The sequence below is a fragment of the Gopherus evgoodei genome, chromosome 22 (assembly GCF_007399415.2).
Source record: "Gopherus evgoodei ecotype Sinaloan lineage chromosome 22, rGopEvg1_v1.p, whole genome shotgun sequence".
Classification (NCBI taxonomy): domain Eukaryota; kingdom Metazoa; phylum Chordata; order Testudines; family Testudinidae; genus Gopherus; species Gopherus evgoodei.
Genome location: NC_044343.1, coordinates 2,853,822 through 2,871,050, shown reverse-complemented (window position 1 = coordinate 2,871,050; position 17,229 = coordinate 2,853,822). Strand labels below are relative to the sequence as shown.

At 39.5% G+C, this 17,229-nt stretch overlaps 1 protein-coding gene across 11 annotated transcripts in view; it reads right to left on the bottom strand.

The window, feature by feature from the left end:
• The window catches only part of GATAD2A (GATA zinc finger domain containing 2A), an 89,242-nt gene that overhangs the window by 20,344 nt on the left and 51,669 nt on the right, over positions 1–17,229 (bottom strand). The window lies entirely within an intron of this gene.

Sequence of the window (17,229 nt, the reverse complement as noted above, 5' to 3'; positions counted from 1 at the left end):
GTCTTGTGCAGCTTGGGACAGAACACAGGCAGGAACATGTCCTCGCTCATGTGGAAGGAAGGCTGGGTGGGGCCACAGCTGGACCTTGTCCTTATAAAACACTGTGTAAGGCCTTAAATCGCTGAGACTACTCTCGTCAATGTCACCACCACCAGGAAAGTGACTTTCCAGGACAAATACAAAAGGGAGCAAGAGCCCAGCGGCTCAAAAGGCGGGCAAGTGAGCCTGGAGAGGACCAGATTGAGGTTCCCACTGAGGGACAGGGGCCCAGCCCTGCAGGTAAAGCATCTCGAGGCCCCTCAGGAACCTGACAGTCATGTCGTGAGAAAAGACTCTGTCCTTGGATTGGCTGGTGGAATGCGGAGATGGCTGCAAGGTGCATTCTAATAGAAGAATGCACCAGACTCTAGGTCATGAGTTGCAGTAAGTAGTCCAAGATGGACTGCACTGAAGAATGTGAGGGAGTGAACGGTGGCAGGATGTCCCCCATGATGGGGAGCAGTACCACTGAGGTGAGGGCGGCTGGAAAGGTCCCAAGGCGGGCTTACCCTGAGGTCCGGGCACTGCCAGGGCCAGTGTGGGCGGCACCAGGATCATCAGGATCTCCTGCCCAGCCTGGAGCACTTCAGGCATCGACAGCATCTGAAGCTGATGAAGGCCCACCTCTGTGTCTGGTCTTCCAGGCAAGGAATGGGGTTGGCTGTATTGCTCGACGTGAGCTGAAGGCCAACTTCCTGATGGGGCAGATGAGCTGCCCAACGCGGCTCTTGGCTCGCTCCCAGCCCTGTCCTTCCCCTTGTGGGAAGTAGGGCACTGTCCCCTATCGCCCTTCTTCAACCTCGTGGCCGGGGCCATCGATTGGTGCCGGCTCGTGGATGGTGCTGGCGAGGCACTACGCACCGATGACGTGGTGCTGGGTGTTGAGTTGGACCTTTGTTCTGAGATTGGAGTGTGCCAGACTCCATCAGAAGCACTTTGAGTCTGATCCCACACTTTCCTGGTCCTAGGTTTAAAGGATTTGCAGATTCAACATTTTCCACTTATGTGCCCTTCACCAAGGCACCTACTATTCAGAATGCTCAAGGGCATGGGCTGTCTGCAGTGATTGCAGAGCTTAAAGCCTGGGGACCAGGGCATACCCCCATCCCCTGGCTAAGTTCCTGACAAGACTAAGAAAACTATTACTAACTATGTACACTAATTTTACAAGAATTCTAGTTTGTGCGAACAAAGCCTAAGCAACGCTAGTAAGAGAAGCGAACGTTCTGTGCACTGTCACCGGTGGCAAAAAGGAACTGAGGGTGGGGGGAGCCGGCAGCATCCCTTATACTGCGCCATGCAGGCACCACTCCAGAGGGCGCCAGAACCACCCCCCTACGGATACCACTGAAGGAAGAATTTCTGGCACCGGTACACGTGGCGAGCACACACCCTTAATGTGGAATAGACATGAGCAAACACTTGAACTTATATTTTTTATGGGATAAGTACTCTTCTAAAGTGATTATATATCTTAAGAAACTTATGTTACAAACCCTAACAAAAACAACAAGAATACAATGAAAGCCTTTTCAATAAGTATCCTGTAAATGAAGTAATTTCTCAATGCATTATTGCTGACCAGATTAAACCTGCCAAGTGAATTTGAGAGACAAACCAAAACAATAAATTAAAACAGTGAAGCCAAATGAAGCAAATATACAGGCATCCATTTAAAAAAAAAATAAAATCTTTTGTGCAGCAAGGTTATGCACTTAACTACCTTTAATCTGTACTCCAGGGTGAAAATTACCTTAATTCACAACCTGGAAACATGAAAAGTTAGCCCTATGTTCTCTTAAAAATGAGGCAGTTTCTCCCCTCCTTAAATTACAGCTTCTGGAGTTAACTGTAGAACCTTTTTTAATATACAGAAGTTACCTGAAGAATCCAGGTACTTAAAATGTTTCTTCTTTGTTTCTATTGTTATGTACCAGATGAAGACACTAATACCCTCAGAACAGGGATAGATTAACCTCACAGCTGCACAGTCCCTTTACTGTAGCGATATTCCTGTACCACTATTGATAAGCTAAGTACTAATGTAAACACCTTCAGCAAAAGCCATGCCAGTTCAAACTAACAGTTCTCTGAAAACTATGAAAAGCAGTCTTTGGTATCTCAGCTATAGCCATACATTCAATACTGCATTTAATGCAGTTGTCCACCTGGTAGAAAAGGAGCAGAAAATGAGTTTCAGTTTCCTCTAGGGGGCACAGTGAGCCAGTGAACCAATCTTTCAACTCTGAAGGGGTTTAAAAATAACCATCAGGGGTACAGGTGAAAGCTTTAAAGCCTGAGCTTTTCTCTGACTAAGGTAGACTAAATTGGTTGCCCTGACTAAAAAGACAGGCAGGGAGAGAAAAATTAAGAGCCCTTGCCATCAAGAGGCTCCAGTTAAAAAGGTCTCAGTATAGACAGAGTCTAAAGTACATCATCTCAAGTATCATCTGACTTTAACCCATCCTGTTAAGAAGTGTGAAAAAAAAAAATCACCTGAAAATGATTTTTAAAGAACACTTAACCAAGGCAATAATCTCATTACTTAGGTAATCTAACCTTGAAGAGGTGGAGTTTTTCCATGTAGCTAAACCTAATAAACATATTTTAAAAAGATACAATAGATCTTCTCAAACTCTACCCGCTTATTATTTTATAGATTATGCTTCTGCACGGGGTAAAAGCTATGCAAGCACTTTTTTATAAGTATCTCATGTGTAACTGCCTTCAACAAGTGTACTGCCACAAGGTGCCATACAGACTGTAGTTATTATGGCTATGAACATAGTGTTGCAGAACAGAAGTTCTCTATCGCCCACCAGAAAAGTCAAACTATTTGAAGTCATACAACCTTGAAAATTAAACACAATTTTGTAAAATGAAAGTAAATCAGACTACTCACTATCAGTTTCTGTAGCTGTGAAAGAAACAACTTAGGTAAGCTTCTAAGTAGTAAGCTGGGCCACTGAAAGTTTACGGTGATTGACACACTATCTGTTTTTGCAAAATCTCTATGTGAGGACCAACAGATGTGATTTAGGAAAACTGAACCCATCTGAACCAAGTTCGGACTTCTACAACACCCAACACTGATATGAAAGGATTATCTTTTTATCCTCTTGGAGAAGGTCTTATCCCCACTAACGCCATCCACAAGGGGACAAAATATGGCACAAATTTGGGTATGAAACAATTTTAGTTTGGAAGAATTCTGTTGGCAGACTTAAGTCTGCTGAATGACTCTGAGGCGATTAGCCACATTTAAAACAGAAGATACTTAAACCTGATTTGTCAAAAGGAAGTTGAATTCAAGACAACATTGCTAATCAGAGAATAGTGCATTGACAGAGCTCATAAGGTCCTGTTTTAACCATTCAATTCTCAAAGCAAGCAGGCATAAGAATAATCAATATGTACATGTAACAAGGGTGATGTCACCCCATCAATTATCACAGCATCATAACAGCTAGCAGGGAGCTAACTTCCTGTATTCTAATCAGGCCACCAAAGTCATGTGAGAAAGGCATTTCCCTCACTGGACATGTGACCCTTTAACTGTTCCTTCCACTGTGAAAACCATAGCAACAGCCAGTTCAAACTGGCTTGTGACACATAGCCTTCATTTTACGAAGTGAGGTAGGGTTCAGGTGCTGTAAGAAAATGGAGCAGACTAAACTTAAGGGGCTGCCCTTACACTATAGAAACTTCCTGGATCAGCTGCCCACTTAAGACTATTAATAAAAAGCATCATATATTGCACAACAGGAAAAAAAACAAACATTCACCTAACAGTACAAGAATGAGTTATGCTCAACTACTCTACTACTTTTTAAAGTTTAAGAACTTTCATAATTGATTTGCTGCTTTGCTTCAAACTCTGAAAATACACATCAGTAGTCCATTATGGCTTTTTAAAAGTCTATCTATTTAGTCATGGAAGCAAGTTTCAAGTAGTCACTTATAATAAAAAATTAAAAAATCCCAAAGGGTGGTTTTTTTGACACAAGTCCTTTTCTACTTTTTAGGCCAGGTGAGAATGAGAAAGCAAAGTAGAAATTATTGAAAGACCACGAGTAACAGAATTTTTACAGTAGAACAATTCTTTAATCAGATCCACTAACAGCATATGCTGGTTAGAAAAGGATGAAATTTCTAGTGACTACATTTTGCTCTAGATGTGTGTTCATCATGGTTATTTGGATATCAAAATATCTTTGAAAAATCAAGTGACTTATTGACAAGATTAAGACAGTAAGATAAACAGGCATTACAGGTTCCAAGCTGGGAGAAGATAATTTAAAGTTCATAGTTAAGAACAGTTAACAAAATCCACACAAAAGAGGGCCCCATATTAAAACTGATCACATGGATATCAAAAGAAAAAGTAATCATTCACAGTCTCCATCCCTTCTACCTATCCAAAGAATGGCTTCACACACAGCTTTGCAAGAGTAACCAAGAAACAGGATTGGAAATCAGATTGTCTTGTTATCGTAAATAGCAGTTTTGGACATTGGAGAAGTGAAGTGTAATGAAAACACTCCCCTTTCAGAGACTCTACCAACATACACCTCCATTTAAGTTAATGGTCTTCTAGAGCGTTCATTACACAAGCTACATTTGTCAGGGGGATGGACACACGTAACATTCACACCTTTGGTTTTGGGTATTTTTTGAATAATGGTTTAAAGTAGATCATAGCCATATAAATCCCAAAGCATTAAAAATGAAGATTCCATGTTCAGAGGCTTTTATTAAATACTCACTAAATAAAAGTTGCAGGCATTTGTCGGTTTTGTGGGTTAGCTGCTCTAATTTTTGAATTGGGGTTCGGTGTGGGGAAAAATGGTAATTCACAGCTTCTGGCTTTGTAATCAGGACCATCCTCCTTTAGACAGACAATGGAGACAGTGAATTTTTTTTTGTTTTTGTTTTTTTTTTAAATTTTAAGTTGTATCAAGCCCCACTGGCTAACCATTACCTCCCTGCCCTTTAAAATGTTCCCCTAAAATCTATGCAATTTCCTCACCACCAGCCCCCAGGTTATGTTACAAAATGGCTGATATTTATACAAAACTGGCACTGTTGTGAGTCACCACACTACATATTCCACTTCCTCCTATTTGTTCAGCTAATATTACTGGTCTCAAACTTTCCTCATTTCTCTTACAGGAGCAAGAGAGCAGCTGAGAAAGGATCATTTGCCTGTTAAATTCCTCCCCCCCCCCCAAGTTTATACATTTAGTACTAATTATTCTGTCAACTGATGGAAACTGAAGTACAAGTAATGACAACCTACAGCAGAATAACCTGGTTATCTTTTTAATTTGAAGGACTGAGGACATTTTAAAATCGGGCTTTTTCCTCTCTAGTGTCCTGAATTTAAGACACCTCATTTGAAAGAAACAAACCCACCAATCTACACAGTAAATCTAACTGACTAGAAACCTGCTTTTTCCAATTCTGCTAAACAAGTCCAACTTGGTAGGTAGACTTTATTGTTCTACAGAAAGTTAAACACTTAGGAATCCTTCTATAGTACCAATAAAATAAAATACAAATCTACATAGTGTTTATTTATGGGTGAGCGATTTAATTCTGATGATATAAGACCTTGCAGATCTCGTGGAATACCACTTCTCAGCAGTATTTTGCAATAAGTTTTGCTCACAGACCCAAAATAAGCTTATCTTTCGTATCATGGTTGGCACATCTATTCAGACCTCAACGTGACCAATTACATTGTGGACCACAGTGCAAAAGATTGTGAAGTGTATGAATCCAGACTAGATCTTCATAGTATAGTCTTCCTCTTAAAAAAAGGCTTGCTATACTCTAACGCGTGAGTGTGCGAGAAACACACACACACACAGTGTAAGTATCAACACCTTGCCAGCTACGACACTGAACACAGAGACAGTGAATCTTTAGTCTCTGGAGCCACACCCTTTAGCTGAAAGTTCTATAATGCTCCCAGGAGGTTTTATAAAGCCTCTTTAGACCAGCTTCTGTGTTCCCATCCATTGGTCTCCATGTTAGAAGCCAGGCTCAGAAGGATGGATCTATTTTCATCTGCCTAGAAATGAATATACAGCTATCTACGGGGTTACAGCAACTAAAACATGCTCTTAGACATCATACAAAGAGTTTGTTAAGCCTTCTTTTTGAACCTCTGTCTTGTGTGGACCTCTCTACATCCAACTGCTTCCAAAATGCTTCTGGGAAAGACATCCTGTAAAATTTTTGAGCTGCTGAAAGGAATGGAGCTTCCAGCTAAGATTTTAAAAAGCAATTTGGGTGTTTTAGACACACAGCTTCCATTCACAGAAGATGCATCTAAATCCTTTTGGACTGCTTTGAAAAAAATCTTATCCATTTTTGTTCACTGATAGAAATGCCTATGACAGTCATCATAATACACAAAAACAGACTAACACAGCTACCCCCCAATACTTGGCATCATAATACACAGTGCCTGCAAAAAAATTATGATCAGAACACCCCTTTGAGGTTGGGAATTATTATTTCTATTTTACAGATAGTGTGCTTCAATTTCCCCAGATCTGCCAAAGTTCATACAAAGTCTGTGAGGGGGCTGGAAAGAGAATACAGACTACCCAAGTCACAGCTCACTATCTAAGGCTGGAGGCCGCCCCCCCTCTAACTTACATCCATCCATCCGAACATTTTAGAGTTAGACATATTTGTTTTACAAGAAGAAAGATCAATCCAAAGCATCCTAGAGTCTCCTCGCTCCTCCAGCAGAAATTTGGTAGACAACTGCTCTTTAGACAAAAAGCACAACTCCCAACAAGGCCAACCTGCATTTGTTGACTTCAGTAAAGAATAGAGAGAGGGTCATCCAATTCAATAGACTTATGGTGGCAAAGTCTATTCTTGGAGGCTCTCTTACATTTAGTTGGGATAGAGGCAGATTAATTATGCTTTTGTCTTGAAGATCTGAGGCCCAAAGTACCTTGTGACAGACAACTGTTGTAGTGGCTCCCTCTTTCCTCCTAAGAGGTCAAGAATAGACCCTTTTCAACTCTATGGCAGGGGTCAGGAAACCCTGCGTCTATGGAATGTTAAGCAAATGGAACAAGTTGTGCTTGCACCTATTAGAGTGTGTATATGAAACATCATTAATGGTGATGCTCTTCTGAGATTTAGCTTTTTGATCATGGTCCCCAACACAAGATTATATTGATCAACTATATTTGTAGAGCATTAGATAATAGGCTAAACTGAGAAACACAAGGAAGCAGCAGGCTACAAGCTTATGCTGAGAGCCGAGATGGAGAAAAGAAAAGACAACGGCGGAGTCATCGGATCTGGGGGAGAATAAGTACATTAAGTTTAGTTCCTGTCAAACACAGATAGTTAAGGGTTAATAGAACAGGAGTACTTCAATGTCTCTTTTGCCTGTAAAGGGTTAACATGTTCAGTAAGCCTGGCTGTCACCTGACCAGAGGACCAATCAGGGGACAGGATACTTTCAAATCTTGAGGGAGGGAAGTTTGTGTGTGTGCTGTTGGATTTTGGTTGTTCTCTCTGGGTTCTGAGAGTGACCAGACATGCAACCAGGTTTCTCTCCAATCTCCCTGATACAGGTTCTTATAGATTCAAGATAGTAAGTACTAGGTGATAAGGCGAGTTAGGCTTATGTTTGTTTTCTTTATTTGCAAATGTGTATCTGGCTGGAAGGAGTTCAAATTTGTATTTTGCTGAAAGGATTTTAATTTGTACTTGTATACTTAGGCTGGGAGGGTATTCCCAGTGTCTATAGCTGAAAGACCCTGTACCTATTCCATTTTAAATTTACAAAGATAATTTTTACTGTTTTCTCTTTCTTTAATTAAAAGCTTTTCTTGTTTAAGAACCTGATTGGTTTTTTTCTGGTGTGAGACCCCAGGGGACAGGGTCTGGATTCACCAGGGAATTGGTGGGGAGAAAGGAGGGAAGGGGGAGAGAAAGGTTAATTTCTCTCTGTGTTAGGATTACTTTCTCTCTCAGGGAGAGTCTGGGAGGGGGATTGAGAAGGAGGGGGGAAGGTGAATTTTCCTCTCTGTTTAAGATTAAAGAAGTTTGAATCACAGTGATCTTCCAGGGTAGATCAGGGAGGGGAAGCCTGGGAGAGGCACTGGTGGGGGAAAGGGTTTACTTTCCTTGTGTTAAGATCCAGAGGGACTGGGTCTTGGGTGTCCCTGGGCAAGGTTTTGGGGGGACCAGAGTGTACCAGGCACTGGAATTCCTGGTTGGTGGCAGCGCTTCAAGTACTAAGCTGGTAATTGAGCTTAGAGGAATTCATGCTGGTACCCCATCTTTTGGACGCTAAGGTTCAGAGTGGGGAATTATACCATGACAGTTCCAAAGGAGGGCTACCTCTGGAAAGGCTATTTTGAGAGTCAGTGGTAACTATACCGTACCTAGTGGCACATTATTGGAAGAGATCCAAGACCTTTTAACAATTTAGCAAGTTAGTCTGCTGGTCTCCACAGACAAGTACAGAAGCATAATCCAAAATGGACTGTGCCAGGATGATCCAGATCCTGACAGTGCCACAAAATGCAATTTCAGTTACTCTTCCAACTAACATCCCTTCTCACTTTAAAACCTACCCCTTATTTGTTTCTAAATTACACTTAACTGTTGACCTGCAGTGGAAGTAAAAGAAAAGGCTGAGAACATGAAAGTCACAAGTTGCAGCATGGGAGAGATGAGCTCTGTAGCAAGATGCATGTTACAAGAAGTAACCCAAAATTCAAGAGTCCAAATGTCTTCGACCAGCTGGCCATATTACCTGCTTAAAAATTCTGATCCTAACCCCATCCTCTCCCCCACAAAGAAACAACCATCCATCAAACAAATGATGCCTTGTGGTATGTTGTTACCTGGCATAAAGTTCCTTCAGTAAAACCTATACTATCCAAAAGAGGCATTTTTAACCCTCAAAATGACTAGTTTCACAGTATGAGAAAAATAATTTTGGTAGTTTTAGTTTAAGTTAAAAAACCCAAAAAACATGGGATAATCACTTCAGCTAGGAAGCGATTTGTAAAAAACAGTGATCTTGGGTATCCTGGATCCCTCTGCTTCTCCATTCAAGAAGGCTTCATTCAAAATGTCACCATTGCAATGCAATTAGTAATTTTTGAAGCACTCAATGACATGGACCATGAAATGCCACTTAATACAGAACTCATGATTTTTTACTACTGTTCATCTGAACATCTTCCATATAACAGATTGGCAGCTCTCTTTTCAGGTAATGCAAAACTCTACTTGAGATTGGGTTGTTTTGGGATTATTTTTGCTTTGCTATGTTATAGTGGCAATAAAGTATCTTCTTTGAAGGTCACTAGGTCAAATTCAGCCTTGTGTAAGTATACACAGCTCTCTTAAGAAAGCGGCACATTATTGGAGAAAGTGAAAAAGGAAAAGTGATTTACCTGTTTCCACAATATAAGAACCAGGGGCCACCAAATGAAATTAATGGGCAGCAGGTTTAAAACAAATAAAAGGAAGTTCTTCACATAGCACGCTGTCAACCTGTGGAACTCCTTGCCTGAGGAGGTTGTGAAGGCTAGGACTATAACAGAGTTTAAAAGAGAACTAGATAAAATCATGGAGGTTAAATCCATTAATGGCTACTAGCCATGATGGGTAAGGAATGGTGTCCCTAGCCTCTGTTTGTCAGAGGGTGGGGATGGATGGGAGGAGAGAGATCACTTGATCACTACCTGTTAGGTTCACTCCCTCTGAAGCACCTGGCATTGGCCACTGTCAGCAGACATGATACTGGGCTGGGTGGACCTGTGCTCTGACCCAATGTGGCTGTTATCTGAGAACCATTCCCCTGTATTAAGAACATAAGAGCTGAATCTAACCCTTTAAATTAAGCCTAGAAGAGTTAAAGGGTCTAGTTCCTCACTGTCCATCTTGTACAGGGTAATAATGAAATGGACACCAAGAGTGACAAACCAATTACAGTGGATTTAACATAACAAAAATGCCAAAAGCATCTCTTTTTTCAATTCAGAGCCCAGATTTTTAAAATAGGAGCTAAGTAGCAACCCAGAATTAACTGATAACTTAACCAGATTGGGCTTTGTGTTACATTATTAACTGGTTCATATAACTCATGCCATGATGGCATGTGGCATGAAACAAAAAGTTGAAAAAACCTCAGACTGTAAGCATAAAACAATTTGCAGAATGTGTAATTTCTCTCATCCTATGATCTACAATTCCATGACATCTGAGCAATACATCTTCTCCTACTAGGAAGTAAATGAGATCTCAGAGTAACTTTCACTCAGGAGTAATGCCTACCCCCCAGCAACATTATATATTGAAATATGGAACATGTTCTCCCCCACCTCTTATTCCACCCAACAACCTCTCCTACCTCCAGTGTCTTTGGGGGCCGTGGAGATGTATGAGGAAGGTGGCAGAAGATAACAAGGAACTACATTAAGTGAGTTTTTGGAGATATAATGCCTAAAACTTAATCCAAAATGTCAAAGCAAGTCTTGGGATGCAGTGGTACAATAAATACTGAAACAAAAACAAACATCGGTAAAGTTTACTCCTTTCCCATCCCTACACACCCAAAAAATTAGATTTAATGGAGCTGGCCTTGCATTTTAAAATAAGGCAGACAAACTCACAAAAGCAAGAAACCTGTAAATCAGGTTTTCCACAGCATCCTTTAACTTAGCTGTTTTGTACCTGAACCTCACAACATACAATCTATTTGAGAGTCTTGGTAGAGAAATAGGCCACGTTGTACATGAGGTAAACTGGAAATATGGAGACCCAATTTATACTGGGCCAGCAGCCATATATTAAAAACTTCAATTCCACACAGTTCCAGCTAAACCAGTTACCAACGTGGTTTGGTTAGCCACAGTGCACTGTGTTAAAAGTGTGCTTGAGAACACATTCTAGAGACACTGTTCTAGCATAGGCTGGCCCCATGCACAGTGGCTGACCAGAGCAGGAAGCCAGTTTAACAAGAACTATGTTTAAAGTAGTGTTTCTTAATATTGTATCAAGCCTGAAATAGCCTAGTTGAAGTGGTTTCTGTTTTTTTTGTTCAATAGGGTAAAGCACCATCACTGGACTTGCCCCATTTTAAAGGTTTCTTTTTTGAAACAAAACAAAGTATCCTATTTTGAAAAAGTACAGCATGTAATGCAGTATGCTAAGGTGGCCAACAGACAGCCTTGGGCAAAAGTACAGCATGCTTAAGGCATTAAAAAAAAAAAAGGACCCAGACTATGGTACTGAGAAGATTTTATTTTAAATTCTACACAGTATGCCCAGCACAAGGTGCAGTTGTAAACATGGCCATTAAATGGTTCTTCAAAAAAGTTTTTACATATTAGTTATATATCCTCTTTCATTTCTCTCCTTCTTTACTACCGGCCCTTCTCTTCCTACTGACACTCTGGATCTTCACTTCCCACATGCACCATACTATTATTGCTCTCCACCATGCTCTGCTATTAGCTATGTCACTAGGGAAGCAGAGTTTTACTAAACTCCTGTTCTTTGGAAGTGCTGTGTGCAGACACTTCAAGGATCACAATTTTTGTACATTTAATTTTGTTGCCAGTCTGCTGTACATAATGAAGCAGAACAATACAATAGAGCACGTACCATACAGCCCTGTCAGATAAAAATTAAGACAACTCCCAGGGAAACAAACTCCAGGTTTTTTTGTACTCCGAACTACTTATATACAAAAGGTGCTGCATACATAAGGTTAAGCATATTGTTTTCATTCAGAATTTCATACATTTGTGGGTTTGACTTGACCTTAATTCGGTTCTCCCCTCCTTCTCTATGTATGCTCCACGTTTCAATCTTAGTTTTTAGAACCCTTCTATTTCCCTCACAATTAAGAGCCCATATTGCAGCAACCATCAATCCAAGACAAGAGTTGTATACCACTCCTATGGAGGGGGTATTTGAGAACGATAAAATTATTTCCTTTTTCCAAATGGCATGGGCAGCGGTGTAGGGGAAGGGCTGGGAATTTATTGCCATGTCTCACATAATGCAGTTCAGACCACAACCATTACGCTACCTTTAATGTAATCCTGACATCTGTGTGTTTAATATGTAGTTATTTTACATTTCACTATATAACAAAAGAATGACTTGATACTCTGCTGACTAATGTGATTTTCCCAGAACTACTCACTGCAGTTCTCAGACAACAGCAACTTACATCAACACCTGCTCCCCTGGAAGATATCTAAGTAAATCCTGAAATAAAAGGCGCTATATACAGATTAGGATGGGCTGGTTGGAAGAAAGCCATAACTGCTGGGAAGCCGTCAAATTCCCCACCCTCATTTTTCCTGGCAATTTTCATTTAGACCAGGGGAAGGCAACCTATAGCTTGCATGCTGAAGGTGGCATGCGAGCTGATTTTCAGTGGCACTCACACTGCCCAGGTCCTGGCCACCGGTCTGGGGGGCTCTGCATTTTAATTTAAATTTTAAACAAAGCTTCTTAAACACTTAAAAAAAAACCTTATTTACTTTACATACGACAATATAGTTTAGTTATATATTACAGACTTATAGAAAGAAACCTTCTAAAAACGTTAAAATGTATTACTGGCACGTGAAACCTTAAATTAGAGTGAATAAATGAAGATTCTGCACACCACTTCGGAAAGGTTGCCGACCCCTGATTTAGACAAACAAACACGCAGTGGCTAAAGCCAGCCAGTCTGCACATAATTTTAAGAAAGCAGGATCTTAAAAAACAGAGGGCGTGTCAGGAGGCAATTTAAAAATAAGTTTGCTGCTAAGGGTATCAATGACTTTAGCCTCCACTACATGAAATGCAAACTGTACACCTCATCCACACTTTCATTTTGATTGAAGGAAAAATTGTGTTTTGAACAACCAAACCACCTCAGGATATTATAGAGCCGAGTGGAACATAAGGGCTCACAGGATTAAGGAGAAGTGATTCAATAATTATTTTTAGTTTTAGCTACACTTCTCAGTTAGAGATTTACTTCAGTGAATGTACCATTTGTCTTGTATTTGTTGCTAAATGATGTGTGTGGAGATACAAGAGAATATAGATCATGTATGGAGTTTTGTAACTCATTGCTACCATAATACGTCACAGAACAAGTCAATGCCATTAAACTTTTTTTTTTTTTAAATATACACAAACTGAAACTCAGGTGAAACATTAAGATGGTGGAGTAATGTCTGAAGGAATACATTCAGGCACACTGTAAGGAGAAAGGAAAATGCGAAAAGGGAAGAAGGAGATGGTAAGAGTTTTTTAAATGCTATTTGTTAAAACTTTTTTTTAAAAGGCAGCGTTAAAAAGGTACTAAGTGTTCTATTGAGCCTTTGAGATATAGTTATGTTCCAGCTTTGCCTTAGTTTGCAGCCATACTAATTCCTTTCTGGCACTACAGCTTCTTACCTCCTTGCAAAGTTTTGTGACATGCTAAGCTATCTACAAATGTATCAGTCACATAAACTTACTATATTGAGCCCACTGACAACTTGAGGGTTTGTTGTTTTTTTAAAAAAAAAACAAACAACTTTAAGAAAGTAAGTGTTTTGTTGTTCCCCTGCTGATGTCTGTATATGTGTTTCTTGCAAAGGAGAGTAGGTGGGGCCCAACACAATACAAAACTGCTACAAGATGAGCAAGGAAGTTTAACTTAAACTACTTTTTGGTCAAACTGATTACTTTACACACACACTGCTGTTGAAGTCACCAAACAAACCGGAGACAGCAGAAAACTTTTTCTTTCTAACTTCTTTAAGCTATAGCACTCTTAGTTATTTGTAACTACAGTAGGTAAAACACACATTTCACTGAAATGCAGGTTACAAAGTTGACAGCATCTTTTAACATTAGAGCAGTGTCATGTACTTGAATTTACACACAGTTGATGCTCTGTAGTCCAGAAGATGCCACACCTTAGAGGGACACTTCCAGTTCTCTTGCCCTAGGTGCTACAATTCTGTTCAGGAAAAGTGCACTTACTGTTTTTGGTTGAATGCTAGCTCAAATGATGTTGAAAGAAATCTGGTAAGTTATGGCTGAACTTGAGCAAAAAAAACCACCACAAAACTTGATCGCAACCATACAACACACCACAAATGTATGAGGTGTTATTAAACGTGACTAATTACTATTAAACGTGACTAATTACTATTAACTACTTTGTTCATCTCTAAAGAGTTGACTTCAGCCAAATACTGTCAAATGTTGTCCTCCCACTCATTAATGCTTATTTGTCTAAATCAACATATCTGTAAAATGACTACATTGCAATTTTGCAACATCCACAGTAGAATGCCACATGTGACTTTAATCAGAAGAGTGCAAACACTCAAGTCACTTTCCTCAGTTTATTCTCTGTAATAAGTCAGACCCACCTATGCAAGATAAGCAGAGCTAGATACACTGCTGCAACACCCCCTTACCCCCCCAACACTTTGGGTTGGCCTTGTGTGGCCTCATCACAAGGTTTCACCACCACAGACTTCTGTTGAGCACATTTTGTGATGCCAAAATGGTATTTTTTAATTTCCTTTAATCTTAAAAATAAACATTAAGATTAAAGTCAGAAAACTTACACTGAATTTAAAAAAAGTTCGAGTCTTCGAGTTCAGATTTCAAATCTTAAAAAGCCAATCAATTGATTCACAAAGAAAGAATGGATAATCTGCTGCAGAACAGGTAAACCTAATGATCAACGAACACTCTTGAAAAAAAAATGTATTTTCAATGAAGTAACTTTCAAAGTTGTTTAGTAATGTACAGTATTTTGGCTTTTGATTATGAATTTACCAAAGCAGAAAGTTTAGCAGTACAGTAAAACAATCACTTTAAGAAATAGTTCTCTTTAACCTCTCAAAACTCAAATGTTTTAAGGGCTGCAAGTCTTGTATAAACAGCATTATGGGTTCATACACATCAGAAGACTGGGAAAATATGGAAAGCTGAGTCCCAAATTAAGTGTCTCGATTTGAAACTTCAAGAGACTTTCACCAAAATGCCATGTAGTTATCTACAAAAATGATACCTTTTTAAAAAAAGATAAGCAAGAGATCAAATTTATTCAGTGAAATCATGCATATTAAATCAGCTATTGCACTTGCCAAGATGTAAAGATCCTCTATGTGCCCAGATATCTGTCTTGATTGCCATCTACATGCCCTACATCACATCTTGAAAGATTAAGAAATTGTCATCATCTATGTTGGACAGAGAGGTGGGGAGCATGGAGGCAGAGATACTACTTGTAAAGTCTGCAGAATTGTTCAGATTCATCTTCCATATGTAAGAAATGTCAATATTTTACTCCTGCACTTAAAAAGCATGGTCAAAACAATACAATCATAACCTATCCTATCTGTACTTGGTAATCTAGGACCTTATCCAAATCCCATTGAAGTCAACTAAAAGATTCCCATCAAAACTTCAGTGGGTTTTGGATTAGGACTCCAACACAGGGACATTCTTATACAGGTAAGCCTTCCCTCCCATTTAGAAAACAGAAAAATCCTACCATCATTTGCTGCAGCAGAGATACTATACAATGAAGGGGTGTCTCAGGTTTTCTAAATAGGAACAGATGGTCTCTAGGAAGCTGAGCATGGATTCTTCCTCTCTAAGTCTAGTTTGTATAGGTTTTTCCCCACACCACAAAGGGGGAGCAGAAAGACATTTATCAAAAAGACTGGAAAGTGTATTTATACAGCCACAAAAATCGTCAAGGGGACTCAGGGGCAGGTGTCGCATGAGAAATCAAATGTTAAAAAAAGATTCACTAGACTTTTAGCAGACACTGTCCCTTTAAAGTGATGTGCTTAGGTTTACACAGGAAGTTTGTTACAGAGCAAGGAACAGAACCCTGGCTGTCCAGTTTACAGCCTTGTGTTTTAACCACTAGACTATGCTTTCCCCTTTAAGAGAACTGGACACAACTATGCTAGGGACAACGAAGTATGCTAGTTGACATGAAGTGATAATGCCACAAAAGGTGTTACTATCTTCTGAAAAAGGTTTACCCTTATTTAGCACCTGGTCCTGCCACCTCCTCTCATTCTTTGAGAAACAGAAAAGTAATTCCCTTACATAGGAGCCATCTATCTACAGTAGTACCCCTCCCTAAAGGATATTGTATGAAAATCATCAACACAATTTTCATCAGACATACAAATACATCCTAAATATCACTTTGCACAACAAAATCTGAAGATGCCATCACACTGAAACTTTTACCAGTGAGTTTATGGAAGAAGCAGAACACGTCAAAGAATTTTCAGTCAATCCAAGTTACTAGATGAAACCTAGTATATTGGATATATTGCTGAAAGTGACATTGGGACAAATTCACTGTTATAAGCAGCAGCTTTCCTCTGCTCCTGAATAATTCATAGACTACTTACAATTATGGAGTTTAAGGGCATATCAGTTTTTCCTGTACTTTTTTAAAGCTAGAGTGGGGGACAAAATACATTTAAAATGAGAATTTGCATACTTGACAGGAACTTCAAGTTTCTGTTCCAACATGTGAAAAGTTAATAAATTTACACTTCTATAGCACTTATCAGGGAAGGAAATAATTGTATACACTTTTCAGACTTGCAACAATATTGGGAATATTTAACCCATTTTGCAGATAGGGAAACTAACACAAAAAGTTAACTGACTTTCCCCAAGATTAAACTTTGCGACAAAAACTAAAAAAAAAAGTCAGGAAAACATGATCTGTAGTCTTGGCACATAATGAACCCTAGGACAGACAGAGTGAATGTCTATAAACCATTTTTTTGTTGGTGATTATGAATAAAATGTTTCCATGTACTAAAGATTCCTAATTTAATTCTTATTTCATGTGATGTGTGTGTGTTTGAAAAGCCTTAGACTGGTGCAGGAAGGATGAGGTTTTCCAAAACAACCAACGATTTTGGATACTTCCATTTTTAGGTGTCTAATTTAAGAAATCTTAAATTAAAAAGGGGATTGATTTTCAAAAAGTGTTAGGCACTTACCTTTTGCAAAACCAGAGCCCTTTAAAAGGGATCAGATGAGTCACTTAAAAAAAATGGAGGCACCCTAAATCATTAGTAACTTTTAAACCAACTTTTTCTCTCAATAGCTCTGAAGACACAACAGTAAGAT